Consider the following 14,974-nt stretch of genomic DNA (forward strand, 5'->3'; position numbering starts at 1 on the left):
TTTGATATTAACACATTTCAAAGTAGCTGTCAATCAGAGGAAATCCTCTAGAACTACCTACTAAAATCTTGATTAAAACTACCCTCATAACAGTGCATTCTAGTATTGCTTTGAATTCTTTTCCCCATCCTTTTATAATATTTGCTGCAGGACAGTGAGATGTTATTCTTGAATCCCCTTCTTTTTCTTTTTTCTGACTCAGAGGAGGGAAAGTGGTTTGTTGCCTTTGTAAGAAACACCAATCACAGTACAGTTTAATAAATGCCTGTAATATAGCCTAACAAATAGAAAGCTTGCCAATGGTATAATTTTATGTATTTTTGTTTTGTATTACAACTCCCACTTGCATTTGAGAATAAGCAACATTCTTTGGAAAAAAATAGTTTGAATAATTGAGTGACTGTCTTTTGGTGATTTTTTAAAAGAATGTTAGTTTGACAACCAGTACTGTTTAATGTTTTTGATCAAGCCATATTACAGATACTTATTTATTTACATTATTTATAGCCTGCCTTTCTCACTGGAACTCCAGACCGATTACACAAAGTATGTTGATACAGTCAACAGGATGGGACATACAATAAACAATGCAATAGAATTAGGATTGTAGAAATCTGGAACCAACCAGAAATCTCAAAACAGAACTAAGCAAATCATATGTATTAAGATGATGTGTTAAATGAAGCAAAAATTACACAGTATGACCCTACTTCCAGCAACAGGCAGTATGTACTATACACAATAGAAAAGACCACAGTCCCTAACCCTTTTTTGGCCCTGGCCTGATGGAACTCCCTGCCCAGTGACATCAGGGCTCTGTGAACCTTAAAGAGTTCTGCAGGGCCTGTAAAATGGAATTATTCCACAAGGCCTACAGTTGAGGGCAGCCACAGGTTGGCATCTGTGCTGGCCTCCCTATCCTCCCACTTTCTCTGTTTTTTAGTATTTATGTGGGGGCACTGACTGCTCTGCTGGGCCCTCCAGTGACTATGATGCTAGAATGAACGCCATCTTATTCATTCTTGCTGGGTGGTTTTAAGAGTTTTAATCAAAGATGTATTATGGTTTTATTACTTTATTGTTGTTGACTTGTGGTTACCCTCTTGGAGCCCGGCCTTGGCTGGGGATTGGGGGCAGGTTAGAAATCCAAATAAATAAATAACTATTTACCAAAGCATCTTTCTGAACCATTTTGTTGCAATACAGCCCTGTTACTTGTGTAGAAAAGACTTCTTGAATAATACCGCACAGCATTGTTATCTAGGCTTTCTTATGAATTATGTGTATTAATTTCAGAGCTTTTGTTTGAGAGTCAGGTCACATCAAGATAGTGACCATCTGCCAATTGACCTGGAATTAAAGATTAAGGATCAAATTGTCCAGCTATCTAACACTCAATGTAGACCTGCTTCCTAATTCTGGTTGCAAAAGAATTGATGAGGGGGTTTGAGTGTGTCAGCAAAGCAGGGAGCAATGCCGTAAGGGGGCGAGACTCTGTCAAGAGGCTAAACTCCTAGCGGAGTCACTCAAGGCAGAATGGTCACAGCTGAGACATCAGATTAAGATGCGCCCACCTTTTCAGGGATCAGCAGCCACATCAGCAGAAGAGAACAGAGAGCTCCATGGATGATGGGGGTGGAAGAATCTTTGAAGGTAGCTACTGGGCAGCAGCAGTAGTGGAAGGTGACAGAGGCGGAGGACTTTTCATAGACGTCAGTGCCACTTCAGCTAACCCTGGTTAGTACTGCACAGAAGAAGGCTTCTGACCAACCCTTACTTCGAAGGCCCTATGATGAGACAATCCAAAATGGAAAAAGATATAGTGCTGGAAGATGGTACCCCCAGGTTGGATGGTAGGTACTCAATCAGCTACTGGGGAAGAATGGAGGACAAGTACGAGTAGCATTATTCTTAATGGTGCAACTGGACTAAAGCCGAAAGAACGTTCAGTTGTTGACATGAATGGATGCAAAAGGAAAGTCCAAAGCTGTTTGTTGCACATAATAGGAACATAGAATGTGAGAATAATGCTAGGAAAAGTTGAAGGCAGCAGGAAAAGAGGAAGACCCAACATGAGATGGATTGATTCTATAAAGAAAGCCACTGCTTTCAGTTTGCAGGACCTGAACAAGGCTGTTAACAATAGGACTTTTGGAGGACATTGATTCATAGGGTTGCCATGAGTCGGAAGCGACTTGACGGCACTTAACACACAAGAAAGTGGATGAACAAAGTAAGGATGTCTTAAATTCAGATAAAGCTTAATTATGCAGTACGTGAATTATGGTGAAGTCTTCTGAGTCTGCCATACATTTCTAATTGCAATTATGCCATGGCTGGCAAGAGATGCTAATAAAAGATAACGCTCTACCATCAATAAGACATGCTTTGAAATTGTGGTTCAGTCGTGAGTATGTGATAGCAAAGAACCAATTAATATCTCAGTTTAATCAATATAGGCTGAGTAATGCCAGAACCATTCCTCCCAAGTTTCAGTTTCAAAAATAACAGTATAAAATGCTATTAAAAAAGAAAAAGAGAAGCATTAAGTAAGGGCAGTCTGGTCTCAGTTATCCAGGCAGCAAGATCCTGTGATTCTATACTTTTTTTTGGTCTCAGGTGATTTTCAAGCAAACCCCTAGGCTGTCCTTCGCTGTGCCAGTTAATTCTTGGGAGACACATTTTCATGCACTTGATGCCGCAGAGACAAATCCAGATGCCTCATTAGCGCTAAAATTAAAAAATTTCCCACCCTGGCTCCCAGTTATGACAACAGAAATTAAGAGGCTAGTAGTCCAATTGAACTTGGGGAAGGCTCCAGGGAGTGATTTGATCCCCCCCACCCCAAATTGAATGGTGGGCACCAGTACTGGCTTCACTTTTCACATTTATTGACCAGACAGCACAGATACCTAGTGATTGGGGCTTGGCCATTATTATCCCAATATATAAAAAGGGGATAAATCTAATCCTTCTGACCATTGCCCAATTATTCTGCTCAATATAGTGAGAAAACTTTATGCTAAGCATTTATGCTGGAAGTTCTGGGCCTGGCTTGAGGAACAAGCAGGCTTCCGTCCAACCTTAGACTAGTGTTTGGTATTGTACCATCTGGTATAGAAATATAGTAGTAGTTCTCATGGAGCTCTTTATGTGGCTAATGTAGATTATAAAATGGCATTGATAGTATTTCCTGTGACTGATTATGGGCCAAATTAGAGGCATTCTCAATAGATTGTAGATTGTGTTTATGTTCACATTGCACAAAAATAATTTCCTGACAAAATATTGTTGAAGGCTTTCACGATCAGAATTCATTGGTTCTTGTAGGTTATCCGGGCTGTGTGACCGTGGTCGGCATTTTCTTTCCTGACGTTTCGCCAGCAGCTGTGGCAGGCATCTTCAGAGGAGTAACACTGAAGGACAGTGTCTCTCAGTGTCAAGGGGGAATCACATATTTCTTGACACTGAGAGACACTGTCCTTCAGTGTTACTCCTCTGAAGATGCCTGCCACAGCTGCTGGCGAAACGTCAGGAAAGAAAATACCAAGACCACGGTTACACAGCCCGGATAACCTACAAGAACCAATTTCCTGACAGATGCAACCCACAGAGCCATTTATCTCATAAGGTCCCTGTTAGGAGGTGCGTGAAACAGGGATGCATTTTGGCTCCTTTGTTATTTAATTTTTATATTAGTTCAATGGCTTGATCCTTCACTAGCCTGGATTTCCGCTATCCTAGATTAGCAAATAGGCCATTTCTCATTGTACTATATGCAGATGACATGGTTATACTATGTCACTCTGAAGTAGGGCTTGGATTTCAGTAGGCTATAAGGATGAACAGTTAACAATAAATTTTTTAAAAGACCAAAAACGTTTGATAACATAGATGGCAGGTTGATGGCCATGACATAGAGCAGGTACAGTTTTTAAAATATCTAGGAGTATATTTCTGCTTGACTGGTTTGTGGAAAGCTCAGATGGCCCACACTACTGAGACAGTCCAAAGAGTCCTATCAGCCACCCTGAGATTCTTTTTTGCAAATGGGGGAATCACATATTTCTTACATAATCAAATCTTTCCATGGTAAGGTGATTCCATAACTTATGTATGAGTCACAGCTATGCTTATATATGAAAATTTCTGTTCCATTGAGGCAATAAAACCTAAATTTTTCAGATCCATTTTTGGGGTCCCACACTGTGGTCTCAATGCCCTTCTTAGATAAGAGTTAGGGATGGTGCCACTTGAAGCACGGTTGATGCCAAGCAATGAGCTTTTTGCCTGAACCTTTCTGGATTAACTTCATTAATCTTTTCAGATTATTTCCTCTCATGCTGGGTGGCAGCTATTGAGGAGAAATAACATTTTGATGGGTTTACACCAGTAGTCCTATGCCCTCTTGGATTTATGGGAGTCAAACATATAATTAAACAATGAATCTGGAATATAGAGTTTCAGGTGGGCAGAGCGTGGACACAGCCTTATCCAGTGGTAGGGAACAATGGTAAAAACTTTGTTCCACCAGACTATCTGTATGGTTTAGAATTCCCAAAATACTGAGGAGACTACACCTTGGCTCGCTTTAATGCTTTATCATCAGCTCTTTTGGAAGGGAGATATGCACGTATTCCTTACCCCAATGTGTTTGCCCCTGCCAAATGGACAGATTGAAACAGTTGATCACATGTTATTGTATTGCCCACTGTGTAGGGACATTTCCAGCCTTAACAAATTTTATATTTCCCTCTTCGTTGTGATGTGACGTCACCCCATGGGTCAGTAATGAACCGGTGCTTGCATAGGGGACTACCTTTACCTTCTTTTCAGATTGTTCTAATGAGGCTACCTTTTAGGTGGCCAAATTTTGTGATTTGGCATGTTTAACAAGGAAGCAGCTGCTTAAATCTTTTTATTAATTATGTCTGTACTTGTGTTGGCTAGCTGCCAATGCTCAGGTCTCCACTTGCAGTGCCTCTGAGATACTGCTCCAGGCAGTTGGCAACAGCAGGGAGAGGGTAAAGCAGAGTCCAAAGAACAAGTCCGTTTGTCAAAGGCAGAAATCAGAGTCCAGTACTTGCCAAATCAGAGTTACGGTTCGTAGTCCAGATAGCTGGTCCAAGGTCGAGGGTCACGGAGAGTCAGAAGCCCAAACAGCCAGTCCAAGGTCTAAAGGCACAGAGAGTTGTTCAGGCTTGGGAGGCAGCAGGTTGCTCAGGTATTCACTGCGTTGCTTCCTTGACCCTGGGCTTTTCAGTTGAGGCTTTTCTGGCATCTGGCATCTGTCAGTCCTCCTCCTGCGAGGACTCACTGTTCTGCTGCTGTTCCAGCACATGCCGGTTGGCTTCCAGCTGGGCCCTATGCCTTTTAGCCACCAGTGCCTTTCTCTGCTGCTGCCTCCACCTGTCATCCTTTGCTGCCTTAGTAGCTTGAGGGCTCACAGCTGGGCGACTGGGTCCAGGCTCTGAGCAGGACCGGGTTGGTTCTGCCATGACTTCTGACTGTAAGTCTTGTGCCTGCTCTGGAAAGTCACCAGCTTCAGGGCTGTCAGCCTCCTCACCAGGCTGTGCTGAATCAGGCCCCACTTCAGGCTGCGAGGTCAGAGGCAGCTCCATTGGGGCTGAATTCTCCTGGTAGAGTTCCTCCTCTGAGGAGGACCCATACTGCCCCATGGCAGTACTATTGAAATCAGCCTGTTATGTGGCTTTGAAATTTTATTGTATGTAGATGTAGTGGTGACTGTGTATCAATCTTGGCTGATCTATGATCACAACAAATAAAGGAAATTTCAGAGCTCTTGTTGAATTCTAAAGACTTGGTTGAAACAGCTTTTTGGTTGCTTTCTATAATTGATGCCTATATTGACCATGGTCTCCGGAACAACTCTTTGGAGAGTTGGCATATAATTTTTCTAAATAAAATAAATTAATGTTATTATACAGGTATTTTATTTATATTTTGTATTTCCATATACTACACAAGTTGTGAATTATGTTGTTACAACATGTTCCGCATTTTGGTGTTCAACGCGTTGTTCTTATTCACACATGCTTTCGTATGTAGGCTTTCTTATACTTCTGTACTTTGATTTTATGTTTGAAAGATGCTTGTCTCCTTTCTGTTGTTGCCTTTGGAAGAGCACATTAAAATGCCCTTCTCCAACAAACTGCCAGATCAGTTAATAAAAAAGCACTTTACATGAGCCAGAGAGTAGCATAAAATGGAGTAATGTACCGAATATTGAAACACAATGTGGCAAAAGCCACTGTAATAAAAGATGGATTTACCTTAATCCAAAACACAAATGCCTGGCAGCATGAACTGACACTGGTTGAGAATGTGGAATAGGGCTCTAGCTTTCCAGGTCTGTTCATGCTATCACATTGTCATAATGTCACAATATCATTTCACTATATATGCAACAGAGGAAGAGCTGCAGACAGCTTTCTTCTCAAGGTGAGGCTGCCATATTTCCAGAGGGGTCTTCATAGAAATGAATGGAGAGTCAACAAATTCCTCATAACCAACTGAACCTCCATAACCCTCTTGGTAAGCCCAAGTATGTATTATTTTTAGTGTCTGAATTGTTAGCATGCAAGCTGAATAAAATTAGCTATTTTAAAGTGTTCAAGGTGTTATCTGCTTATAATAAACATATTTCTTAAATATAAACTTCCTTAATTTATTCCGTACCCACTTTAAAAAGGTAAAGGTCCCCTGTGCAAGCACCAGGTCATTCCTGACCCATGGGGTGACATCACATCCCAACGTTTACTAGGCAGACTTTGTTTACGGGGTGGTTTGCCAGTGCCTTCCCCAGTCATCTTCTTTTTACCCCCAGCAAGCTGGGTACTCATTTTACCGACCTTGGAAGGATGGAAGGCTGAGTCAACCTTGAGCCGGCTACCTGACACCAACATCCGTCGGGATCAAACTCAGGTTGTGAGCAGAGCTTGGACTGCAGTACTGCAGCTTACCACTCTGCACCACGGGGCTCCTTTACCCCCTGACATATTCATGATCACAGGAGCTAAAAAAAACCCTCCTCCAGGATCAGTGAAGTATCAGGGAGAACATGGTCTTGACACATCTGGTATGACGGGGGGGGGGGGGGAGATTAAAGTGTGCATGTGAGAGGACTTGCCCCACTTTCTTCCCCCACCTGCTTTAGGCAGTATTTACCACAATTCACACTCCTCCTTTTCTTTTTCTACCTTCTCAGTGTAGTGAGGAAACGTTATGCTCCTTTGGCTATGTGCAGCTTGAGGGGCATGTTACCTTGGCATCCCTTCCTTGGGATGGACACAAGCCTGCTGGAAGACTGAAAACAGAGACTGGTCAAAACAGAGTTCACTATTCCCTCCATTGTTCTTGGTCATGACTGGAGCACTTCTGACAAGGTGTCCTGCCTTTTTAACTCTTCCTGTCCGAGCTTGGTAGACTTGCCTTTGCCCTATTGTAAGTTTGGGAGTGAAACCCCATCCTTTTCTCCAATCAATTTAAGGTGCACATCTCAAACCTTTATGGCCCAACTCAGGTAATCCAAATAGCCATACGTCTTGCCCCTTCTGGTAGTAGGGCAAATGGTTATTTCCGTGTAGGAAACCTATCTCCTCTCAGCTGGCTATTTCTTGAGATATAATGTTTTTCTCTGAGATTGGGGTCTCCTGGGTGTAACTCAAGGCATCTTGTGCCTTTCTGTAAGCAGTTGGACCCCTCCTCCCATTAGGGGGTGCCATGGAGGCATGGGGGCCAAAGACTGGCATCAAAGCAAGACACTGCTCCCCATATAACAGATGCCCCTCAGAGAGTTTTGGGATCCATCTTGTGTGTCAAGCCTGGGCAGGAAGGTGGTTGGCAGCTGAACTTTCCCCCTGGCCTTAAGGTGTGTCTGGCTGGACAATGGGGCTAGCTAATTCCCATTGTGTCACTCTAAGGTGACTCCAAGCAGACCATTATTTACCCTATCTGCACCCATCCCAGCAATCAATCAGTATTCAAGTGAATAGCCCAGGCATTCTCTTGGGTCCTGACGACTTTCAAGCCTCTCCTATTCTTTTGTTAGAACCCCGGGAAAGCAATTATTTTGTTGTTTCTGGCTTTTCTGCCTGCTTACCTGGTATTGATCCTTTGGCCATTCATAGTATGTGTGTATCTTAGATCCCTGCACTCACCCCCACTTGTGTGGGGGCTTTTCCTTTTGCTCCTGGAAACACTGATTGTTTTCCTCCTTTGCTCTGCTTTCCCTGGACATCCCTTCAAGACTGGTAACTGTCACCCATCCCTGAAACCCTAACTTCCTTCCTTTTCTCTTAGTCAGCTCTTGTATGCTTTGTGTGTGTATAGTTATTGCTTGAAATATATATTTCTTATTTTATTATTATTCTTTGATAAAACCTGTTTCAATTATACAACCTCCTGCTCATTTAAGAATTCTCACCAGGGACGACCCTGGTATGCATAGCTTAAAGATCCTAGTTACTCCCTGTCGCTCTCTGTCTCCCCAGCTAATTCCCCCAACTTAAGTGGAGATTGCCTGCTTAGGTTAACATCTCTGCTACAACATCTACCCTGAACTGGTGGCAATTTTGGCAGTGTGGGTCAGATTACCTATAGGATATGTCCACTTCAGGGGGCACACACTGCCATGGTTTCTCTTTAAACCAGGAAGTGTTCCTCGTCTAAAAAGAAGGTATCTTTCTTAAATAGAAGCTTTCATATCACAGGTTACAAGGTCATTTTTTCAGAAAAATCAGACTTAGGGTGAAGTGTTCGAGGTGGGACAGAAAACCTATTGGTACCATCTTGGCTACTGTCTTGATTTACAAATTGGAATCTGTTTTTTACGGTGCCTCTTCCCGGGTTTTTCTTTTTTTAGACAGCTGTTACGTGGTGTAGTCATTGAAGTAAAATGCCATTACTCATTTAACACTGGTATAATAACTTGCTGTGGGTGAGGTGCTGATGTAAGAAGTTTGTTATTCTGTCACACTTGTAAGAGAATGGGGTGGCAATCAAGTGGCAGAGTCCTGAGGGGAGTGGAATAAACAGCACTTATCCCGGCTACTGGTAAAGGATTATAACTTGGACTGTTTTGCATCAAAAATCAATTCAAGCAGAAAAATAGCACAACAGTGAGAAGTTAACCCCTCCTTTCCTTGCTGTGTTGATTTTTAAAAACTGTTTAACATTGAAGAAGAGTCCCGAATCTTCCACAACTTTTCATGTGCAAACTGGAGAGGTACAGTCCATTTGCCTGCTTCAGGGCTCTGCCTCTTCATTTTCTTGCATGTGTCAACCAGGTTTAAGCACAATGGAACCTCAGTTTTAGACATTTAGTGTGGCTATACTGCAAGCTCTGTTAAGGTCAGGTAAGGTGGCCTTTCCCAAATTTTCAACTAAAAAGTGTTGTAGTCTGTAAGATGCAGATTTAAGTTCTGTAAAATGGTTGTTTCAAAAGCTTCTGGGGATGTGGGTACAATCCTTTGCTATCTGTCTGATGACTGGATTACATATGGCTCATGTAGCATTTGGCAGTGTTCAGGATGAGCACATTGAGAGAGAAATGGAGCCTATGGTAGCTTGATATAGCCTTAGGTAGTGCTGTGTAATTGTACAGAAACACTGATAACTGAGTTAACAGGGTGCTTATTCCCAAAGTGCACAGCTCAACAGAAGGAGAGAGAGGCTGGATGAATATTAATGTGGACTGGTTTCCGGCTTGGTCAGCATCAGTCATGGTGTTCATGTTTGACTTCCAGCTTCTTAAAAGGGCATGTGGTATTGGTGGTGGATTAGCAGTTTGAAAGCTCTTGATACAGAGGGCCTGTGAAAGATCAGCTGTTTCCGCATCCCCCTCCTACTATAAAAAGAGAGCATCTGTTTGGTTCGTGATCTAGTGTGTGCCTGCATGGATAATAAAAGCCTCCTACTAAATTTCATTCATTTTACACACATTGGCAGTAGCATGTTTTCTCTCTTTGCCTGCATATAATTGCATTTAGCAAGGTAATGAGGTATAATGTGCAACTCTTCTCTGCTATGGAGCCTTGCCACTAACCTTCCCACTAATCTAGCTGAAAATGCTGCATGTTTTAAATTTTGAAAGGCCATTAAATCCTTCTCAGCATGCCATGTGAACAGCCTGGTGGTTTTACTGATCCTGTTTCTTGAATCCATTTTGTTACCAAAAATGATACTATGGGATATGACAGTTTTAAGGTTTGTGATGGTGCTGGGTAAACAAGTGACAGGAAGGAGCTCCAGTCGAATGGATATTGTCACAGAGCAAAGAATAAAACATGCAACATTTCCCTTTTCTCTGTTGCTGTCCCTTGTGGCCGGAACTACCTCCCAGGACACCTGTGTGGTGCAGCTTTCCTTGCTTCCTTTAAGTCAGTCATCAAAACCCATCTCTTTCTCATCAAAACCTATATTTGATATAGCTTCTTAGTTCCCACCTATTAAGGGTAAGTTTCAGGAATGAATGCATATTCTCATATCACACCCTCTTTCCTTGTCTTTATCTCCCTTTTGTCACATTTTAGACTGTAAGCTTCTTGGGATAGGACCTATTTATCTTGTACTCTTTTAAGTTCTGTACACAATGATGCTGCTGCATAAATCAAAGAAATTGCAGCTTGTTGGTATGTATCTTAATGGGCCAACGTTGCTTTTTCTAAAGGGCAAATTTGTAACTGTTTCTTAATCTTTGTATTGCCCCAGGCACTGTGTATGGACTAGGATAAGCCTTGATAAACCCAGACTTGCCTCACTATATGCCAGGGAATCACTCATTGCTCAGTTTATGGAGGGAAAGGCCCATAATGAAATCTGCATTACTCCTTGGTCCCTTTCCTCGAATACAGCAGCACAATCTTTTGTTAAGGGTCTTCATTGTAAAATGAGTGGATGCTATGCCCCCTAAACCCCTTGAGAGCAAGAGATCTTGATTTCTGGCTTGGATCAACTGACTTTTATCATGGATCTCCTATAAAAATGTTACATGCAACATAACTGCTAGTGCATATAGAAGTACAGAAGAGGGCAAACAAGATGATTAGGGTGTAGAGGAAAGCCACCCAGCCTCCGCTGGGCAGGACCTCTATTAAGGTTTGGGCCGAGCTCTCCTGTTGAACAAAACACTGAGCCCAGGAGTTTTCCTTTGCTCAGTGGGTAGCTGCCACCAGCCCCCATGCAAACGGTTAGCTCCGGCAGAGGATAGGGGCAGCCTCTGCTGGCTGGTTCCAAATTACAGCACAGCACCTCTCCTGCAAGGTAGGATGCCCAGCAGACGAGGATTATGCTAACAAAAGGTTTTAAGCCTTGGTAGGTGGTCACACAAACAAGAAGGCACTTCAGATTTAGTCTTGGGACCCACAGAATCAAAAGACACAGCCAGATATAGATTAAAGATTTATTTTCAAAGTTTGGGCTCATTACAGAAAGGAAAAGTCATGAAGGATTAAAGCACAAAAATAACAAAGCTTAATATATCTAGCTACACAGTCAGATTTCTTAGGTTCAAACATTTGGCAAAGTTTTTAAGGCAAGTTTCAAGAGGTTTGGTTACAAGTTACCAGTTCTCCAAAGATTCATGCGTCCTGGCTTCAGCATGCAAGTTCCAACAGTTCAGTCAGACAAAGGTTCCCCCTGCGAAAGGGCAAATCCAAAACAAGCATTTGATTAAGTCAGGCATGGACCAGCCATAACCTAACGTTTATGATTTCTAATTGAACGAGGCCTACTTTTATCTTCGTAAACTCAGTAACGTAGGCCCCCTATGCCAATGAGAACACGAAGAGAATCATAAACCATTAATTTATTGTCTTGTCATGTTCTTGCCTCTCTGTTGCATCAGGATGTCAAAGGTGTTTCGATTCTGCAGTAATACGAAGCACCTGGCCATCCTCAAGTCAGAGATAAGCACAAGGCCGACAGATTTGTTACCAGGGTAACTAATGTCCTTCAATTTAGGGAGGAAGGGAGGTGGAATAGCTGGCATCTGGTGAGCTCTGCCCCCTTCCTTTAAAGCAAATTCCTCAAAACGAAAGTATCTCACGGTCATAAATTGCTGAGTGAGCTTTTGGCCTCTCTTTGGCCTCCTGAGTTTAATATCAAATCATCCTAGGCCTTAGCCTGAACCAAAGAATTGTAACAGAAAGAAATTGGGGAACCCTGTTTCTTTACATAGGGCAGGGGTTTCTAACATGGTGCCCTTGGTGCTCACGTCAATAGATCTCACGGAGGCCTGCCTTCACATCCCCATCCACCCCTGCCATCAGAAGTTCCTTCGATTTGTTTTCCAGGAGCAGCACTTCCAATTTCGAGCACTCCTTTTTGGACTGGCCTCTGCGCCCAGGATGTTCACGAAGGTCCTGGTGATATTAGTGGCATTGGCACCCCCCTTTTTACCCTCTTTAATACCCCACTCTCTCAGCCTGGCTATATATGCTGAGGGAAAGTGTTAGCCTGAGTGTATAGTGAGGAGATTATTTTCCTTCTCCTCCAGTCCCACACCCTGGTTTACCTCAGAGAGAAATTTGACACAAGAGGCTTCTTAACTTTAACAAACAAAACAGGGAAGTTTATTGAACAGAACTCAGAGGATAGAGTTTTAAGGAAAAGGGGAAACACAAAACCCCATATATATACACAAGATTTCTTCAGATAGATAGCTTACCTTAGGTGTTACTCAAGTTGTCTTTAGCTTAGATGTTTCACAAGTTAGGTTTCTTCAGTTCTTATTTCTGTCCCTCAGAACTGTTACAGATTCAGTTTCACAGACTCTGTTCCCAGCTTAGCTCACAGGAGTGAAGGGAGTTTGAAACCCTTTCTTCTCAGAGAACTTCCAGAAGTTTGGGGAAATATCCAAAATCCCTCTTCAAGTTCTCACGGACGACCCCACACCAGTGGCAGTAATCCTCCACCCCACCCTGCAACCGGAATAGCTCTGCCTCAGAGACTAATTCCCCTTTGTGACCTGAGAATGGGCCCTATTCACCCAGTTCTCAATCCTGCACTCCACAGGTTGTGTGTTCTATTAGCTTAGGCTTTACAGAATCCTTAGGTTCACAGAGTACAGTCACACTTCTTCTCTGTCTCACTACCAAGCTCAGAATCCTTTCTCAGCCTTCTCTCAGGCTGGTTACAAATCTTAGACTCTTTCCACAGCCCCCTCTCAGGCTGGTTACCAAGCTTTGAATCCTTTCTTTTCCTCAGAGCTCAGTGTCAGCTTTCTGGCTCTGCCCCTTCTTGGTTTCTGTGAGCTATTTTTGCAGATTAACTCCTTGTCCATCACAAGAGGCATCCAGATACACCCGTATTTGGATGATATTCTCATCTGCGCCCCTTCCAGGGACCTGAGTCACATCCAAACAGGCTTCATACTGCAAATGCTGGAGGATCACAGTTTTTTAGTCAACCGAGCCAAGAACCACCTTGAACCCTCCCAGAAACTGTTGCACCTGGGACTATCCATAGACACTGTCTTGAACGCCCTCTTCCTCCTGGATGACAAGGCATCCAATTGACAGCCATCGCCCGGGAGATGCGAAAAGCATCCCCAGTTCATTTGATGGCCTTTGCACAGCTTCAGGGTCTTATGATCTCTTGTATTCCAGTGATGCGGTGGATCTCTCTGGCCCTAATTTAACACCGACACTCAAACCATGCTGACTTTTTATACTTGGATACTCTGCACCTGATCTCAAGAATGAATTCCTTTCCCAGACACAATTTTGTCAAATAGTTCAGCTGTAAGTAAGCAGATGGGGAAAAACAAAATGAATCCAGCAAAGGTAACAAAAGCCATACATCTCTACAAAAACTAGGCCTGTGTATATTTGTAACGTTTGTGAAACACTGCTCCCAGTCTGTGTCCTGTGGCCTGTTAGAAGCTTAATAAGTTTTCTGTTTCTGCTTCCTCCATGAGATTGCAACAACTGGGTGGGTCAGTGGGATGTGAGGCACCTAATGATCAGCAGTGTGTCACTAGTAGAGCACCTTTAGTCTGGTAGGTCAGTGACTGTGCAGGTATTCTGCAGATACTGATACAGTTTCTTCTTTTTTCCTTGTAAAAATTGTGTGTCAAAAAATGTGAGGGAAGACCTGTTAATAGGGTTGGCTAGGAACCAGGGAATTGGGTTCTGTTATAATTCCAGTGACTTATGTTTAGTGATTGCTAGTCTTCATCCTTTTGTTTATCATTTCCACTGACTGCAACATGAATATGATGGCAATTTAATTTATGTTTTCAAGTAATTTACTAATAGTGGAACAGAGAGGTAGAAATTCTTTGTGGAACAGTTCTTTTTTTTCTTCCTTGTAAAAAACAAATTAGGCTCATTCATTAGCTTTCCATCAGCATGTTTTTTACCCCAGGAGAGTTTTGCAATAGCACATCAAAATATAGAAATTAGCTGTCCCTAAATCTAAATCTTTTTGAGTTGATGTATCTTACACTGCATTATAAAACAAACTCACCAAAGATCCCATTTGAAAATCTTTGTTCAATCCGGTTTACTAGTTACTATTTAATCTCCTGTCCCTTGTCATTTTACCATTAAGAATCCAGTTCTTCTGGACTCTAGCTAAAGATTTATGATGGCTGCATTTCTTGCAGGCTGATACAATTGCTCAGTACATCATTTTGAAGCACAAAAACCTGACTTCTTTCCCCTTCCTCTTTTGCATTCAAGATTAATGTTGCATTCCTGTGAGGGGCCTGTACTCATTTCTTGCTGTTTTTCTGGGGGGGGGGGTCTGTAGACTTGATAAAAGATTTTATTTCCTCACCAGATGAGGTGAATGCGCAATACAGAAGATTAGTTTCCCCCTCTTATCAGATTTCTTCACATCGCAGCTAACACCTATCAAGTCTGTGAAATTCAATTATTGCCATGGTCTTGGTGTGGACTTTTAAAAATGATAGCCGCAGAGATGTTAAAGAATAAAATCTTTCCTTTTA

The 14,974-nt window shown here is 42.5% G+C and overlaps 1 protein-coding gene across 1 annotated transcript in view; it reads left to right on the top strand.

Annotated features, from left to right (window-relative positions):
- The window catches only part of SLC39A11 (solute carrier family 39 member 11), a 437,903-nt gene that overhangs the window by 52,223 nt on the left and 370,706 nt on the right, over positions 1 to 14,974 (top strand). The window lies entirely within an intron of this gene.

This window comes from Euleptes europaea, chromosome 1 (assembly GCF_029931775.1).
Source record: "Euleptes europaea isolate rEulEur1 chromosome 1, rEulEur1.hap1, whole genome shotgun sequence".
Taxonomy (NCBI): Eukaryota; Metazoa; Chordata; class Lepidosauria; order Squamata; family Sphaerodactylidae; genus Euleptes; species Euleptes europaea.